Below are 19,175 nucleotides of genomic sequence, written 5' to 3'. Positions count from 1 at the left end.
AAAACAAAACCCCCAAACTTGTGTAGATAATAATGCTTTGCCTATGTCTTAAGAGTTCAAGCAATGTCCTTGGGAGTCAGTCTCAGTTTTTAGACCACTTGGCGACTTTCAATGGTTTTGAGCACCTGCAGGCACATAACATGGCTTTTATGAAGACTGGGGATGGTGACAAGCTGAATCATCCGCCCTCCCTGCACTACCCTGTGCAGCCAGAAGGTTCAAAAGCTAGCAGGGGAGGAAGGGAAATGTCAGAGGGCTGGGGAAGGAGCCAGACAGGCAAAGGGACTGCTCTGTGTGTTCTGTTTCATGAAGTCACTGGCTATTCCCCAAGGAATGTAGTTCATTCATCAGATCCATTCTCTGGAAAGCTGGAGGCATGTGACTTCAGCAGTCATTGTCATCAACTAGGTCATGCTCAGGGGAAGGGATCAGAGTGGCCGCACAGCATGTTGGACTACACTTCTGGGACCCAGGCTGTGCCTGGTGGATGTATGCTTTCTGTGCCACCCAGGGACACTGCTGCTTTTCATGTTCTTTAAATTCTCCCATCCTTCACACACCCCTTTTACATCACTTCTTTTACACCACATGCATCTTTACACTTATGGTTAGACCTGGATGCCAGTTATAGAAGGCTTGTGACATTTGTTCACACCCCCTAAGGCTGACTTGTTTCTGTCATGTAAGGATAGCCAGTTTCTTCCATTTCCCTGCAAATGATACTGTTTTATTCTTTACAGCTGAATAAAACTCTATTATGTAGTGTCCAGGGAGAGAGCGGGGAGGGGGAAGGGAAGGGGAGAGTGAGGAGAGAGGAAGTGGAGGGGAAGAATAGGGAGGAGGGAGAAAAAGGAAAGGGGGATGGAAAGGGGAACTGGGAAGGAGGGGGAGGGGAGAGGGAGAGGCAGGGGCAGGCACACTGGAAACAGAACAGCTTTTTGGATGACAATTCTCCTTTCTACCTTGTATTGAGACAGGGTCACTGTTGTTAATTGCACTTCCCAGCCCGCTTCAGTCTTTCTGGCGATGCTCCTGCTTCTGCCTGTCCCCCCCCCCCCCCAGGAGTACCAGTCTTACAGATGCTTTTTCTGTGGTTATCAGGACTGAAACTCAGTGGCCAGGCTTGTGCAGCAGGAGCTTTTGCCCCAGAACCATCTTGCTGGCCCTCCAATGCATGTTTTTGACACTTTGGTCAAGTGTGGGTAGCGACAGCTCTGAGTTTTCTGCATCCTTTGTTTATGGCCTACATGTCTGTCTGTGCAGGGCCTTGCTGTCCTCATTACCGTGGCTCTAGGGTGAATTTGAGATTAGGTCTCATGGAGACTCCAGCATCACTTTATCTGATTAGACTTGGTTTTCCTAGTTGGGGTCTTTGGTGCCTCTGTGTTACCTTTCTGATTGCTTTTTTCTGATTCTGTGAAGAGTGTCATTGGGATGTCAATGTGAACTGCATTGGTTCTGTAAGTTGTAGATAGGATAGCGATCTCACAGTATTAATTCTTCCATCCAGGAGCTTGGAGGTCTTTCCATCCTCAAGTGTCGTCATCTTCTTCTTCTTCTTTTCTTCCTCTTCCTCTTCTTCCTCCTCCTCCTCCTTCTGTGTGTGTGTGTGTGTGTGTGAGAGAGAGAGAGAGAGAGAGAGAGAGAGAGAGAGAGAGAGAGAGAGAGAGAGAAGTCCTGAGGTTTTCACATACCCCAAACCAGATTACCAGGGTGGGAGAGGTGGCTCAGCAGTTAAAAGCACTGGCTGCAACCACATGGCAGCTCACACCCGTCTGTAGCTACAGTTTCAGGGGATCCTATACCCTACACACACATAGTCTAACATAGATGTGTGGAAGGTGTCCTGCCCCCTCACACACACTTTTATTGTTGATGCTACAACCTTAAAACACATCAACATTTCCTTGCTCCTGCCTCCTGTGCTGTGGACATCTGCATTTTACTACTATACTTATGTAAAGCCCTACAAGATATACTATTATTGGTGTTTTCCCACTATGTATATTCCACTAATATAATATGTGTGTGTGTGTGTGTGTGTGTGTATACATACATTTTCACAATTCTGGTTCCCTTTTTCCACTTGATTCTAGTTTGTGTGACACAAACAGGCAGCACATCTGGTGACCTGAGTTCAGTCCCTGGACCCACAATGCAAGAGAGCGATGACCCTCATGAGTTGTCCTTTGACCTACAAATGTGTGACATGCCATAACCAAGGCAACTTATAGAAAAAAAATGTTTAATTTGAGGTCACGGTTATAGATGGTTAGAATGCTATCTGAAGTAAGTGTAATGCTATGAATTATAGTCCCGTGAGTAAGCTATGAAAGGTGTATTGTATTTGTACTTCACAAAAATATTTTTAATTTTGCATAAAAAAACAACGAAAGAAGAATCCATGACCATCATGGCAGAAACTATGGCAGCAGACAGGCAGGCAGGCATGAAGCCTGAGCAGCCGCTAAATTTACATCTTTATCTGCAGGTAGGAGGCAGAGAGAGGGGCAGCTGTCTGGTAATGGCATGAGCTTCATAAACCTCAAAGCCCACCCCTAGTGACACCTTCTCCAACCAGGCCACACTGCCAAGAGTCATCTAGGAGAAGCTAAAAGCCAGCAGGTGATCTTCCTGAGACAGTTCCTCCATGGATTAAAATTTCTGAGGGATTTGCTTCTCCAGGCAAGGCCGAGAAGATTAAATCTGAGAAAAGATTCCTGCTATTAACATGCTTTTCCTGTTATTATTAAACATATAATAATCACTAGGTATTAACCCACCCTTTTGAGCAGATTTCTGCAGGCCTACAAAGATGTACTATCTTGTAGTAATGCTATATTGACTAATAGATAACGATTCTATAGAATTCCTGACTTGGTTCAAATAATTTAAGGAAGAAAGTTTTTAGAGATGATCTTAGTTGACAGAAAGATGTAATTCTTTTATTTTTTATTTTAGCATATGTATATATGTTTGTGTACATATATATGTGCCTTAAATGATTGTGAGCTGCCGCGTGATTACTGAGAATTGAACTTAGGTCCTCTGCAAGAGCAAGAAATGCTCTTAACCACGGAGCTGTCTGTCTCACCTGAGTTTTCCTCTTTTAATCTTCATTTGGGGGATTATTTTAAATGAGGAACAAAGATTGAACCTGTTATAGAATCCCAGCACTGGGACTGCCATTAGCCATTTCTTAAACTGTGTCTATTTTGTGTTTCATAAGTCCATTTATTATTCTGCTGTCTTCTTCTGGACCTGTCTTATTGTGTCTTTGCCTTTCCCCCCATACATTTCTGCTAAGACACAACATATCAAGTATTTATAAGGCCTTTGGTATAAACCTTATGTATCCCTTTAATATTTTATAGATTTCTTCCTTTATGGATATAAAACTAGGTGAACAGTGAATAAAGAGAAATACTTTTGTATGCCAACAAGCCTGAGCTACAATGGTTTCTGTTCATAACTTCTGTTCACAGTCATATGAAGATGGACTCTTCCCTCTGGGACGACTTTGGTCCTACAATACAGAACAGGGCCATGGAACAAATCATTACACCAATGACTGTCCAGCTTTGTCATCTGCTCATCTCAGTGGAGAGGAAAGAAGTACAGAATAAAGCACTTGCCTCCCTGCAGAAGGTAGCAGAGCAACTGGCCAATGCCAGTGAGGAGTTTGTGCACATTGCCAGCAGGTAATGTCTCCGTGGAATTTAAGCCCATTACCCTGACAGATTGGCAGATGGTGGAATACATCTACATATACATAGTATCTGATTATAGTTTTTAACTCTTTGGGGGGCTGATGGACGTAGTTCAGTTGACAGTTCTTTCTAGCACACAAGAAGCTCTGGGTTTCATCCCCAGAACTGGATATGGCAATATGAGCCTGAGCCTAAAATCTCAGTCCTCAGGAGGTAGAGTGTGGAGGGTCAGAAGTTTAAGGTTTTCTTTGGCTACTGTCTTAGTCACTACTCTATTGTTGTTAAGAGACACCATGACCAAGGCAACTCTTACAAAGGAAAGCATTTAATTATGAGCTTGCCTATGGTTTCAGAGGTTTAGTCCATGATTATGTCAGGGAGCAAGGCAGGCAGACAGGTCTGAGGAAGGAGCCGAGAGTTCTGTCTCCTGATCCATAGGGAGAAAGAGTCTGGGCTTAGAATGGGCTTTTTGAAACCTCAAAGCCTCCCCTAGTGAGAAGCTTTCTCCAACAAAGCTATACTTCCATATCCTTCCAATCCTTTCACGCTGGTGCCACTCCCTGGTGACTAAGCTTTCAAATATATGAGCCAATGGGGGACATTCTTACTCACAGCTACATTGCCATATTTAATCCACACTGAGCTACATGAGAACTTTTCTAAAAAAAATAATTGCTTTCTGAAAAAAAAAGGCACGTGAAAATAAATTAGTATAAGAGGTGATGTAGATTGCTTTAGTTTGATTTTCTGCTGCTGTCATAAAACACAGACCAACAGCATCCTGGGGAGGAGAAGGTTGATTTGGGTTAACCGGTTACAACTCATCATCGAGGGAGGAACCTGGAAGCGGGAACTAAAGCAGAAACCTTGGGGCAACACTGCTTATTGGGTTGCTCCCTCGGCTTGCTCAGTACCATCTCTCAGACAGTCCAGGCCCACCTGCTCAAGAGTGACACCACCCACAGAAGGCTGGGTCACTTGTCAATAAAGAAAGTGTCTCCACAGACATGTCTACAAGCCAATCTGATCAAGACAATTCTTCGGTCCAGGTCCCTCCTCCCAGATATATCAAGTTGACAACCAAGGTTGGCCATCACAGCTATGAAGTTGGGGCAGGGCCTAAATATCATGTAACTCTACTTAGGTAAAATTAAAAACTATAGGGAGAAATAATGTAAACTATTTATTATGAATTTTGTATAGGGTCTGGGGAGATAGCTTAGCAGTTAAGAGTACCTGCTGCTCAGTCATGAACCCAGAGCCCGTGTAGTAACATTTGCACACACACACACACACACACACACACACACACAAACACACACACATAGAATAAATTAAGAAGGAATTTGTTAACAGAGTGATTTTATACCAGTTCAGTGCTTATTTGTAGATTCTAAATGTCTGATAATACACTTCTTTTATTTTTATTTATTTTTTTAAAAGATTTATTTTATTGATACGAGTACACTGTAGCTGTCTTCTGGCACTCCAGAAGAGGGAATCAGATCTCATTACAGATGGTTGTGAGCCACCATGTGGCTGCTGGGAATAGAACTCAGGACCTCAGTGCTCTCAACCGCTGAGCCATCTCTCTAGACCCTGATAATACACTTCTTAATCACAAAAAGTACAGCAAGTTTTGAGAGAAGCTAAATGTTGTGTTTAGTGCAGTATAAATGCCTTTGCTGTATTGTCTGTTCCTGGCAAGATAAATTATTTATACAGAGAATCATCAATGTTCATGACTGTGGGAAATGGTCCAGCCCTGTTTATCCTTGCAGAGCTGTAATAATTCACATTTGGACGTGACTTTGGCTCCACTGACTTTTGCAGCAGCTCCCTGAGCAGTTCTCAGAAAAGGCAAATGGATGCCATCAGCACACCCCACTAAATCAGTATTTAGTGGCAAGTTCCTGCCTTCTGCGGCTGGGCAAGCTCTCAGAGGGCCAGAACTTGCCTCATCAGCTGCTGTCCATCAGCACATGAGAAGAGACCAGCGCAAGGATATGTCTCCTCTTGCTTTGGAACATATTTTATAATGAACACTTAGAAACATGAATGAGCAGAAGAGAGAAAATATTACCCACAAACCTGCAGACAGACACTCTAAGTAGTCAACTCTATACTAACCCTAGATACTTTTCTTTCACTCTACAATTTTTCCCTTCCCATACCACTCCACCTTCTATAGAAAATGCATACAGAGATATCTCTGTAGAGGGCTGGAGAGATGGCTCTGCAGTGTAGAGCCCGTTCTGCTCTTGCAGAAGACCGAGCTTGGTTCCTAGCACCCATGTCCGCTGGTTCATGACCAACCACTGGAACTCCCATACCTTCACTTCCATAGGCACCTGAACTCACTTGCATTTATACACATCAAGTAAATCTTTAAATAATATCTTTATGATGAATGGATGGAGAAAATGAAACCTATACATGTAGAGAATAAAATTACATTTTATTCATTTACTCATAAAGAGAGACATTTATATGAAAATGGGATAATCATTTTATAATCATTTTATAAAGAGAAATAAGACAGGCTCAGAAAAACAAACACCATGCTTTCTCTCATATGCAAACTTTGATCTAAAATTTTGTGTGTGTGTGTGTGTGTGTGTGTGTGTGTGTGTGTGCTTGCGTGCGCGGGTACATATGTGTGTAGAAAGGTAATCATGTGGGAGGAAAGAAAAGAAGCTAGGAAAGTATATATATGAAGGAAAGAAAGAGAATGGGGGAGTCTTTGGCGTGGTCAGAAGAACATGGAGGAGCAGGGAGCAGGCTGGAGAGTGGAGAGAGAAGGGATGGATTATAATGACCCCAATGTACGGGGATGCTTTGGTGAAACCCATTACTGTGTATACTAGCTCACATTAATTTAAGATGTTTTAAAAATCTATACGGGTGTTCTTGTTCATATGCATGGCGTATGTGTGTGTACATGCACATGTTTGTGCAGGTGCATGGACATAAGAAGTCTACACTGAAATGCTGCAGTCACAGTGGGTCTGTGTGAACAGCATTCTGGGGCTGGACAGTGCACATAGTGTGATACACATTACAAAAACATACAATTGATTGTTTTATAGATGTATCCGCAGACACAGACATAGTTTTATTGTTTATACTACTTGTCTTTTTGACAAACATTTTTAATTTTTTTGTACTTTTATGATCTCTACATACATACATAATGCTACATGCAATCTTTTGCTCAGGCAGATAAACAGAGATACTTTTAAATAATTAAAATCCGATCACCAACACCCATTTTCTCATCAGTAAGAAATCTGGGCTGGTGAGATGGCTCAGTGCGTGGAAGCACTTGTCACTAAGATTGATGTTATAGTTAGATTCCTGTTGTTCTGATAAAACACTGTAAGCTAAAGCAATTTGGAGGAGGGGAGGGTTTATTTGACTTAAGGATCCATCACCAGGGAAGCCAAGGCAGGAGCAGAGGCAGGAACTGTGGAGGAAAGCTGCTTACAAGTTTGCTCTCCTGGGCTGGAGAGATGGCTCAGTGGTTAAGAGCACTGACTGCTCTTCCAAAGGTCCTGAGTTCAAATCCCAGCAACCACATGGTAGCTCACAACCACCTGTAATGAAATCTGCCGCCCTCTTCTGGAGTGTCTGAAGACAGCAACAGTGTACTTATATATAATAAATAAATATTAAAAAACAAAACAAAACAAAACAAAACAAGTTTGCTCTCCATGGCTTGCTCAACCTGCTTTCTTATACAGCCCAGGACCACCTGCCCAGGGGTGGCACTGCCTACAGTGGGCTGTGCCCTCAGACAACCATTATTAGTCAAGAAAATGCCCCTACAGACTTGCCTACAGGCCAATCTGATGGAGGCATTTTCACAGTTCTGTTTCCCTCACCCCATTTGATTCTAGCTTGTAGGGCATAAACCAGGCAGCACATCCAATGACCTGAGTTCAACCCCTGGACCCACGTAGGAGAAGACAGCTGATCAGCTCTCGAAGTTTGTCCTTTGACCTTCAAATGAATGGCACACACTCATACAAAATAATTAAAAAGAAAAGTAGTAAGTTTTTGGGTTTTTAAAGAAATATTTTTCATGGTATTGTTAAAATGTAAAACAGTGAAGTAAATGCAACAATCCGCTCTAACAGGACACAAGTGTCCTGGACCACACCAGCCATTATCTCGATGGTGGAGGACATGGCAGCACCCAGGCAGCTGGAGAAGGACCAGAGAGCTTTAACTATGTCCTTGCTGGGCGTGGTGGCACACGCCTTTAATCCCAGCACTTGGGAGGCAGAGGCAGGCGGATTTCTGAGTTCGAGACCAGCCTGGTCTACAGAGTGAGTTCCAGGACAGCCAGGGCTACACAGAGAAACCCTGTCTCGAAAAAAACCAAAATACAACAACAACAAAAAACAAACAAACAAAAAACTATGTCCTGATCTCAGGCAGAAAGAGACAGAGACAGAGAGAGAGAGAGACAGAGAGAGAGAGACAGAGAGAGAGAGACAGAGAAAGAGAGAGACACAGAGAGAGACAGAGACAGAGAGACAGAGACAGAGACAGAGACAGAGACGGGGGGTAATGAACTCTTTCTCTGCCTTCGAACTCTCGTAGCTCAACAGATGCTGCCCATGCTGCCAATGATTGAGGCTAAGAAGGCTGCCAATTGGGATTGCTCTGCATCAGTTACATTAATCATCCTCACAGACAGGTTCGTCCTCAAAGGAAAGGGATTGGTGTATGATACCAAGGCTCAGACCTTGCACACAAGCACTCTGCAGAAGGTGGATCTGATCTGCTAGCAGGAAGCTTGGAGAATGTTTTATCTATTTAATGATGACCACCCACTCTTGGGATGTTTAAAATGAAAAACTATTCCAAGTGTTGAGACCATGGGGAAACTTCAACTCTCTCATCGCTGACTAGAACATAGTATGTTCTAACTACTTTAGAAAATATTCCCTCAAAGTTAAAGGTATACCTGTTGTTACTACACATCCACTTATCCAGGAGAAATGAATTCCTGTGTCCACACAAAGACCCAGGCATGGATATCCACAGCAGCATTCTTTCTTTTTAGTTATGTGTCCCTAATTCTGGCAATTGGACCTAGAACCTGCCACCACTAGGCAATGCTGTATTACTGAGTTATATCACCAGCTCTTGTGTGTGTGTGTGTGTGTGTGCATGTTTTGAACTTTTCAAAACAGGGTTTCTCTGTGTAGCCTTGGCTGTTCTGGACCTAGCTCTGTAGAGCAGGCTGGCCTTAAACTCACAGAGATCCACCTATCTTTGCCTCCTGAGTGCTGGGATCAAAGTGTACACTACGACACTCGCTTTTCTTCAAGTTTTGAAATAAGTTCTCAGTAAGTTGTCCAGGCTGGCCTTGAACTCACTTTGTGGTCCACACATGCCTTGAACTTGTAATCTTCCTGCCTCTGCCTCCTACATAGCTGGAGGTGTGCACCATCATGTCAAGCTTGGTGGCTTTAGCTTATTTCTAATAGCTAAGGCAGAATGGCCCCAGATTTCTTACCTGAAACTTTGGAGGCCAGAAGATGCTGGAACCCATTGTATACAGGCTGCTGAGAAGAAAGGCCTGAGACTCAGAATTCTCCACCCAGATGTCTGTCATCAACCTGTTTAACCCAACAGTGTCAAGCTTGTAGAGGCTGAGGAATACACTGAGGTGACAACTCTAATTTACAGAGTAAGACATCCGAAGGAAGGATGAAGAAGAGAGGCGGCTTTTGGTTTGCTTTGTTTGCTTTGTTTTTTAAACTCAGCATTGTATCTTGGGGAGAAGTCTATGGCCCACAAGCACAGCTGTCAACTTCATTTTAATGGTCACCCCGAGCTCTGTTCCTTCTTGTATCTGCATTTCCTGGTGGTTCTTTGGTTCTAACGTCACATCGTCACATCGTAAGTGCAATGTGTCTGTGCAGGCTGGCAGGAGACTCTGAGGAGGAGTGGCTTAGGGAGGAAATGAAGCCAGTGGCTGAGTCTCTGATCATCTCTGGGAGGAACATCCCACTGGTAGTGGAGAAGCTTCGCCTGCAGCCTGAGTCTCAGCGCCACTGGGAGGAGCTAGTGGCCACCGCTCAGCAGATCCTGGGGGACACTAAGAAGGTGAGGCTCCCTCAGAGCTTGCTGGTTGCTTGATCATTGCTAGAGAACATACTTGGGCATGTAGCTCCCATAGCAACTCTCAACTGCCTCTCAATTGTGAAACCTGCCCAGGTGCTTGCCAAGATTACCAATTTAACCAGGGCTAAATCGGAAGCTGGCTGCAGCTTTAACCCCTCAATTCCCAAATACTCTCAGTTTTTCATTGTGACCCACATTCCTTGTTAACATACAGCTTAAATATATTCTGGTTATATTATTTATTTTTATTTTATGTGTATGAGTGTTTATGTGAATGTGTGTTTATGCATCACGTCTGTAAAATGCTAAAGGGTTGGGAGTGTGTAGGATCCTCTAGAACTGGAATTACAGGCAGTTGTGAGCCCCATTGTGGATGCTGAGAATCGAACTCAGGTCCTCTGGTAGGGCACTCAGTGCTCTTAACTGCTGAGCCATCTCTCCAGCCACAGAGCACAAGTTTTAGATTGGGATATTGCTTTTGGTTCAAATGTGTACCCCTGAAATATTTTGTTGCTGTTTGTTGTAAAACTTCTGTAGTGTGGCTTATCGACAGGTGTTTGCACAGGCCATATTAGAGTAGTAGCAGCAATGGGGGAGGGTGAGAGGCGGGGCCAGAGAGGCTTGGGTAACTGCTGGTGGTGAATGAAAGGGAGAGAAAGGCTTTTTGGCTTGGCTAAGCTGCCCCAGGGTTAGGGAGTGGATGGAGATGTTCAGGAGAGGCAGTCAGGTTACAAAAGCTGTCTCAAAGAAGCTTCCAGAACAGGCTAGCCCTCCAGCTATCATTCTCATCTAAATAATAATCTGTCCTTGAACAGTCTGAGTTAGACCCCCACACACGAAACGTGGGGTGAAGGCAGCTACTTTAGACCTTTGGTTTACAGCTGTAAACCTCTAAGATGGAAGTGTGGCTTCTCAGGTCCTAGCCTAACGCCTGTATTTGGTTACATGCAGGTTAACTGAAAATAAGGTTTTCTAGGCTTAAACTACAAAGCTCCAAAAATGTTCAGTTATTTTCAAGTCTCTTCGCTATTGTGATGGTCCCATCAGGTCTTGCTCCTTGATGATGCTGCAGCAGTAAGGAAGACCAGGACAGCGGTCAGTTGGTGTCTGACATGCGTGGAGGCACTGGAGGCGGCAGAGGACGCCACCTCGCTGCGCACTTCGCTTGCTGACCTGGTGGCTGCGCTGCTCAGACTGGGCAGCCTGACCGCGCGCTGGGCCCGGGACCAGCATCTGGGTCGAGCTCGCCACCGCCTAGGGTGCCGTGTCCCCGCGCTGCTCGCGGCTGCCCACGGTCACCTCCGGCATCCCTGCGATCCGCAGCTGGTGGCCCCGCGGCGCCGCGTCTTCGCCCTGACCAGGGAGAGCCTCAAAGAGCTCCTGGACGCGCTGCAGCCCGGCGTCGTGGGGCCCAGAGCGCTCTCTCAGAATGGCGCATTGGCGCGTGGTCTGTGCAAGCTGCGAAAGGTCCTGGAGGAGCCTGGGCCAGGTCACCTGCTACTGGATGCACCACTGGCCTCCGTGGTGTGGCACTGCCTGCGCCTAGCCGCCTGCTCCGCGCCACGGGAGAGGATGCACCTGGTGTCCCACTGCCAGCAGCTGCTGCAGCTCCGACCCGGGGTGCACCGTCTCCCCTGGATCAGCCCAGGGACCGACTGTGAAGCTCTGCGGACTGCGACCGATGCGCTCTTCCGAGCAGTTCGCGCTGGGTTACTGCGCCAGATTCTGGACACGTTCACAGACACCCAAAGTCCTCTAGAGAGACTGGTCCAGGCCGCCTTGGCGACTTCCACTATCAGGTCCCGCTGTGATAGCGAAGCCTTGGCAGAGGCTCTCCAGATTCTTCTCGACGCTTTCCACAACCAGGCTAAGCAGATGATCCGAGTGGCACACTTGGTTTGGATCTGCTGCCCACAGCAGCAAACGGGCAGAGACTTGGAGGCTGGCGTGGCACGTCTTCAGAGGCTTGTGATCCAAGTGAAAGAACTCTTTTCACAAAGTCCCCAGACGCTTGGCCTGGACTGGAGCCCTGCCACCCTGCAGGCCCTGCTTGAAGCCTGGGCAAGGGAATCCGAACACCTCCTGTCATGCTTTGATGTCGTTCTCAACATTCCAGAATTCCTGAGTGTGTCCATCCAGGAAATGACTAAACACTTGGACTTGTTCACAAGTGCTCTGAGGAGCGGAGCGTCCAGAGAGTTTTCCAGATCTGTGGCGTTCTTACGTGGAAGAGCCACCCACATAGTACAGGTGATGAGCAGATATGTGGGTCAAGACCCCGATCCTATTTTCCGGAACGGGATGAGAGTCGTGGTTCAACAGCTGGCACAGTCTTCTGTGAGCCTAGGTGCAGCTACTGAAGGCAGCAGAGGTGAGGACAGCGCTCAGGACACAGATGTCTTTTTAACCATGGCAAAGCACCTCATCCATTCAGCCCAGCAAGTCCACGAGGGGCTGGATGGGACCAACCATCCAGACATCCTCAGCCCACTTCGAGTCCAGGTCCAAAGGTTTGATATGGCCAAGGGATGGTCTTATTTTATTCTCCCCAGCCCCCAGCATCCCACAGCTTCTGAAATGAAATACCAGCGGGTACCTGGGTTATGGGAAAGTGGCCCAAACACCTCTTTCCTACCAGTAGAACAACTTTCCTACACAGTGGTTCCTGGCACCTGCATACATGGGTGGAGCTCTCCACTCCCTGCTGTCAGCAAAGGTATCACTACTATGAAGCACAGGAACCACCGGGTAGTGACCTTACCATGCACCAACACGCCAGAGCAGGACTCTACTGTGGACACAGTCCAAGAGACCCAGGCTGGGGAAGAAACCCTGGGGCCAGAGAGGATGACAAGACTACAAGAATTCTCAACACTGGCACCCTCGATTATTGATCTAGCCAGGAAGGAAGTCCATAACGCAAATACTGGAAATGAGGAGCTTCTGGGAGTAGCTTTTCAGCAATCCGAGAGGACCAGGGAAGACAGGCAGGGTTTGGTAGCGAGGGCTGGTGACTGGTACCCTCTGTGTCAACAACTATTTTGCCATAACCTAGAGACTGAATTACCTGGGAGCATGGCAGCATTTGTGGAGCTCCAGCAGGACTTGGCCTCGATGGTTCAAGTAGCAGCTAAAAGTGGCCCTGTGAATGTGAACAAAAAGAGACCTGACTTAATGGGGCACCCAGGACTGCTTTTAGAACTACAAGACAGATCAGAAAAGACAGAGATCCACGCTAAACAGCTGTTGGACCAAGTTCTGTCCTCTGGTGGTCTCCAAGAGCCCACCCTAAGGGAAGAGCCCACCCTGAGGGAAGAGAACATTGACAATGGGTGCCTTCTGTGGGCAGCAGCTGTCCAAGACCTGATGCAGTGCATGGAGAGACTCAGCAGGAGACAGGGCCTGTTCCTACTGCCCCTGAGACAGGCAGTGAAGAACCAGCAGGGGTTGCAGAAAGGGTTAAGTCAGGCAGCAGAGATTTCTCAAAGGTTGCAAGAGGCTGCCAAGCTGTCTAGTGTTCTGTGTGGGGATGCACAAGTGAAGGGTGAGATCTCCTTTCTGTGTGGGGAAGTTCATGTACTCACAGATGCCTTGCTAGAGGTGGCACACATCTTGGTCTCCTCCCCCAAGCCATGTCCCAGCCTCTCTACACGGTTTGAACTTCTCTGCTTGGAACTCAGCCTTCGAGCCAAGGCCCTGACTGACTACCTGACCAGCATCAATGCAGCCTATGAGCATATGTTCCAAGATGTCATCAGCAAGAGCTCCCAGAACAGGATAGAAGAAATGTTGTCTGCCATCCGAGCTATGCAGGGAGTCATATCAGGAGGTCAAGAGTCTGAAACCTTCCAGAAAGATCTTGTGTCTCTAGAGAGCATTCTCATGCTCACTAAAGAGGTGGCCAAGAAGGTCCCTGTGCTCCAAGAGGAGCAGAGGTTGCATATGATGGACTGGCTTCAGTGGGAATGGGCAGCTAAAGTCCACCATGCAGTGACTCAGCTCCAGGCCTTGGAGGGTAGTCATATGGAGGCTTGGAGACTCCTGGTCCAATACTTGAAGCCCACGGAGGAGCAAACAAAGCCCCTAGAAGAGGATCCTGTCCAGCTCCTGCCCCACTGTAAAGAGGGTACAGCAGGAACCACTTCTGGGGGCAGTGTGGATTCTCAGGGTGCTGTTCCCAAAGACACCCCAGAAAGCTCAGTGGGGACCTGTGCTGATGAGCTGGCTACCACCAGGACCACCGCAGCAGACATAAACACGGTAGGCTACTTGGCATCATTAATCTACCTCTGCCTGGACCTGCTTGTAGTAACTACAGATCCTAGCACATTCCGGGGACTTGATGCCCACATGTATAATTCACACAAGGCAGGCAGAACAAGCAGCCTATAAAAGCTAAAGCGTGGGGATTGGAAACTCTGGTTCACATCTCCCTCTGCCATGCCCTTAACAAAATCAGAGAAGTCTCAGTGTCATTTAGACTCCAGCATTCTAGTCCTATAGAGGCCAATGAATGCATCCATGCAAAAATATTTTCCTTCCTTTAGTATCTTGTCTGTGTCCTAAAACTCAAGCCTAAGCCTCTCGTGCACTTCAGTGGAATTTTTCCTCATCGCTTTGGCCGAACATTGCTCTGAATGGCAGTACCCAGGTTGCTTATCCACTTTGACCTCTGCAGATGTCACCTACCTGCTCAAGGGACAAGAATACAACTAGAATCACTGTAGTAGAGGAGAAAGGGATTTATTAGAAAGACGCTAGGTCTGTTAACACCTCCCTTACACACCTGCTTCCTTCTAAGGCGACACAGGACACTTAGCCATTGAGGATTTGAAAGATTTCTGACCATAACCAAAGTCATAAAGTAGCACTAGCCAACTTTATTTAGAGCATCAGACAGATTATACTCTGAGAGCTAAGAAGGTCACATGAGTAAGTCCTCATGTGCTCTAGCTCTATACAAGCACAAGGACAAGCTACAGGGGGCACAATCATGTTTTTTTCATAGAGGCAATGTAAACCTGTAACAATAGCCATTGGTAATGAATAATTTTTGCCTCTCCACTGAGGGGCAAGAAAGCACATTCCAAGGACAATTCTGTGTTTTTGAAGAAACCAAGGTCACAAGACTCTTGTTTTGTTTTTCTTGGGGTTTTCTCACAAGCACTCAGCATTCTCTTCACATGACAATCCAGGATTTTATAGATCAGTCACCTCATCTACAGAACATTCCAAAACTCTACAGGGTGCTTCACGCCACACCTTGCTTTTACCCTTGCCCTTATTATCCTTTCTTACTTTTTTCTCACTAAAATGTCACTTCCACAAAAGGGGACCCTGTCACCAAAGTGACAGGGAGAGTAACACACTGTCCCCAGTGCTCTAGGCTTGTCTGCTCATCTCTCAGTCTTATAAATGTGGATAGCTTGCAGGCTCCTTCTCCTCATCTCTAGTTCTTCACAGAGTCCCCACTCACTCACTTGCCTTCTGTTTCTGTCAATGCACCAGAAGCATCTCCCATAGCTGTAAGGCAGGGTTACAGGGCAGGGTGATTGGCCACTCAGGTCAGAAGCTCTGAAAACAAGAGAACACCACACTCTTTAAGCCCCATTCTCATTTCTGAAAGGACACCAGCAGGAAGTGCTTCACTTCTGGAGTCTCTAACACAAGGCTTGCTGTCATGTCTAGATTTGGATGCTTAGACTCTCCGGTAGTTGTTTAAAAGGCCATTTCCTAGTTTCCTCACCATATTAGCTGGGGTTTGTATTGCTGAGATAAACATCATGACCAAATCAACTTGAAAAAGAAAGCATTTAATTGGACGTATGGTTTCAGAGGGTTAGGGTTCATGATGGAGGAGTGAAGGTATGGTGGCAAAAATCTTGGAGAGCTCACTTCTTGATCTGTAAGTAGGAGGCAGAGAGCACACTGGGAATGTTTTGAAACCTCAAAAGTGCCACATTTAGTGACATACACATCTCCTTCAACAAGGCCATACCTCCTCACCCTTCCCCACAAGTTCCATTAACTGGGGACCAAGTATTCAAACACATGAGCTTATGGAGGCCAGCCACATTCTCACCTGCACATTCACTCCTAACTCCAGACCAATATGTTCCTTCTCTGTGGTCATTAGTCACTACTGTTGAATTCTTGGTCAACAACTCTCAATTATTTCCTCCTCCTCCTCCTCCTCCTCCTCTTCTTCCTCCTCCTTTTTAACCTATCCTGTCTCCTCTACTTCTGACAGGCTGGCCAGTGGTCCTATCTAGAAAAAGCCTCTGGCCACCACCATCTGATTCCCTGCATCTTTCTTTAAAAATGATTTTAAAACCAATTAAGGAACTAGGGGATGGCTCAGTTGATAAAGTACCTACCGCACAAGCATTAGGACCTAAACTCTATTCCCAGATGTAACACCTGGACTCACAGATATGTTACACACTTGCAATCCTGGCACAGGGGAGGGAGAAATGGGCAAATCCCTAGCTGGCTAGCCTAACCTTATCAGAGAGTTCCAGCCCAATGGCAGGTTCTGTCTCAAAAACCAAAGTAGACAGCTCCAGAGGAACACTGGCCTCCACCCAGTGCGAACACAGACAGACAGACAGACAGACAGACAGACAGACAGACACACACACACACACACATACAGAGAGAGAGAGAGAGAGAGAGAGAGAGAGAGAGAGAGAGAGAGAGAGAGGCAATTAACATCCTCACTGCAGTTTAGAGGCCTCGGTATTAGGAATTGTATTGCTCTATACTTCTAACCCAATGCCTTCTTTCAGCACCAGAGTGGCAGCCTATCTCTGCCTCCTGCTCAGATGGACCAGACTGCTCCAGAGGACCACAGTGCAGACAGTGAGAACAGAATCACCCAGATCACACAAGAGATGGCCACTGAGGTGCTCCTGATGGCTCGGAGCTTGAGGAAGAGCGGGCGAGTCCTGGTACTTGGTCTTCTTCAGGTCATGGTAGTGGGAGGCTGGTCATCACTGTCCTCCCTAGACAGTGCTGAAAGGAAAGGTCACACTGAAGATCTGACCAGTACCCAGTCCCTGTCCAGCTCCTCTCACCTCTCTCCCTCTTCTCTTCTTGGCTCGGCTACTATAGTTTTATCAGTTATGACAGGGAAGACAATTTTGCCAAATTTGGAATGTAGTAAAATTAGTAAATCAAGGAGTCCTTCATTCCCCAGAACGGAGTGGTGAATTGGTTAAACCACTTTGGCTCCCGGCGGTCGCATGTGCTCTGCACCCGCCCAAGAGCTCTCTGGATTTGAGAATGAAAGACATACATATGCCAGCTAATTTTGATATGCCTTGACTAGTTCAATGACTGGGCAGTTTGGCTGAACAAGCAGTCATCAACTAATTCACTACGGATGGTGCCAACATGGTAGGCAAGAACTCATTTTAAAAAATTAATTGGAGAGTCCCAAGTGGAACATGCACCATGATACAAGTTTAGGAGGAGGGGAGAACTGATTTCTTAACAAGCTGAGCTGAATCACATGGTTCACGCACAAAAACTAGAACAAAGGAACACAGCTGCTGGTGGGGATTTACTCTGGGCACTTCTCAAGGTTCCTAGCTGCCTCAGAGAGCTTAACCTCTGTGCTGGGAGTCCCTGCTGTGCAGAAACAGGCTGGGCAGGAGACAGAGATTCAGACAGTGGACACTGCCTGCTTCCTACAAGCAAATAATCAAAGGCTAGGGAGAAATAAAATTTGATTTAATTGCTTTTAAGGATAGATGGGAGTATAACAGTAATTGCTTAAATGTTCCTAAGTATGGAATAAAGAAATCCAGGCCTTTGGTCTCAAATGTAGGAAATAAAGGCAAGGAGGGAGAATAGAAGGAATGAGGAAAATATATTTTAAAAAGTTTTAAAAAGTCTATGCCAGGCAAATACTCAGATTCTACACAGGAATTCTGGGATTGTTCAACTTGGTATGAGAAAAATAGAGCCTGAAACTAGGCTTACGCAGTAAGTAGAAGGGAATTTAATTAAAGCTGAGTGCATAGATGAATAGATTGTAGAGGCTTTTGATCTTAAATTAGGTCAAAGCGCAGGGGATAAGTGGAAAAAATTATCTCAGACAGATAAAGAAAATCATGTTAACTTGTTACATAAAGAGAAGGGGACATATGTACCCACACAAATATTTACCTTCATAGAAGGAAGGATTTAAATATACTTAGACGAATAAATAATTGAGGCTTTTGATCTTAAATTATAGATTGAAAAGCAGGGGATAGGGGGCCTAGCCTATCTCAGAAAGTAGAAACTTAGGCCTTGATCTATTAAAAATTAATCATATAAAAAACAAAACAAAACAAAACCAGGAGATAATGGAGGAGCGCTATCTCAACAGATATTTGTTTAGATGGCTTTAATTGCTTTGAGTTGCTTAATTATCAAGATGAAAATGATTATAAGTTTGATGGTATTTATGATATTAAAAATCCTTTGGGAGAGAGGTAATGCTATTAATTTCATTCTATACCTTTAATGATTTTCAGTTACTAGACCAAGGACATGCTATTTTGGGAGAGAGGCTCTGTATTTGTGTTGACAGGGAAGGAGAAAAGACTTTGGACCCCTTCTGGAGTGATATGGATCAGATATGACAGGGGAAGACCCCTGAAGATCTTGACTACAGAAAAGAAAAATTTGAGAAAATCAAACAGGACAGGGAACTTGATCTGCTGATTCCTCGACATGAGAACAGCCCAGTAACTGGCTTAGACATAAAAATGTCTCTAGCCAAAACTTCAGCTAAATGAGACAACAAATCTTGTTGGCTATGGAATCCTTAAGATTCTTCTCATCCTTCTTCATATGACATAAATGAAGATTTATTACAATTGGTTATTGATAAAAGTAATTCATAAAAAGAGAGTTGTCTTTCACCTGCTTAAACAAGGAATAAAATTTTATCCTTAGCTGATCTATGCATCTTGTACAATCCACATGAATATCTTAACAGTACTAAAATTTTGGTACTAAATGGAAGCTGGGTGGCCTGGCTTTCCTCAGCCCCACACAAGGAAGGAGATTGTTTCTTGTTCAGCCAGTTTTTTTTCCAACGCAAGAGAAAGCTCTTAGAGCTAGCTCAGGAGATGCTGTTCAAGCTAAAGTGAGTACACTTTCATGCAGAAGTAGGTTGAGCCAAGAAAGCTTGGGGCAAGCATTGTGATTTGTCCCTGATGTCTCAGGAGAAACTTATGAAGGCAGTGTTTTCCTACTTTTAACATTTTTATCTCCGATATAGACCAAAGATCAGCTCATTGCCTCTGCCAGGAAAGTCTCAGCTTCTGG

This window comes from Mus pahari, chromosome 3 (assembly GCF_900095145.1).
Source record: "Mus pahari chromosome 3, PAHARI_EIJ_v1.1, whole genome shotgun sequence".
NCBI classification, from domain to species: Eukaryota; Metazoa; Chordata; class Mammalia; order Rodentia; family Muridae; genus Mus; species Mus pahari.
This window is presented reverse-complemented; position numbering follows the sequence as displayed.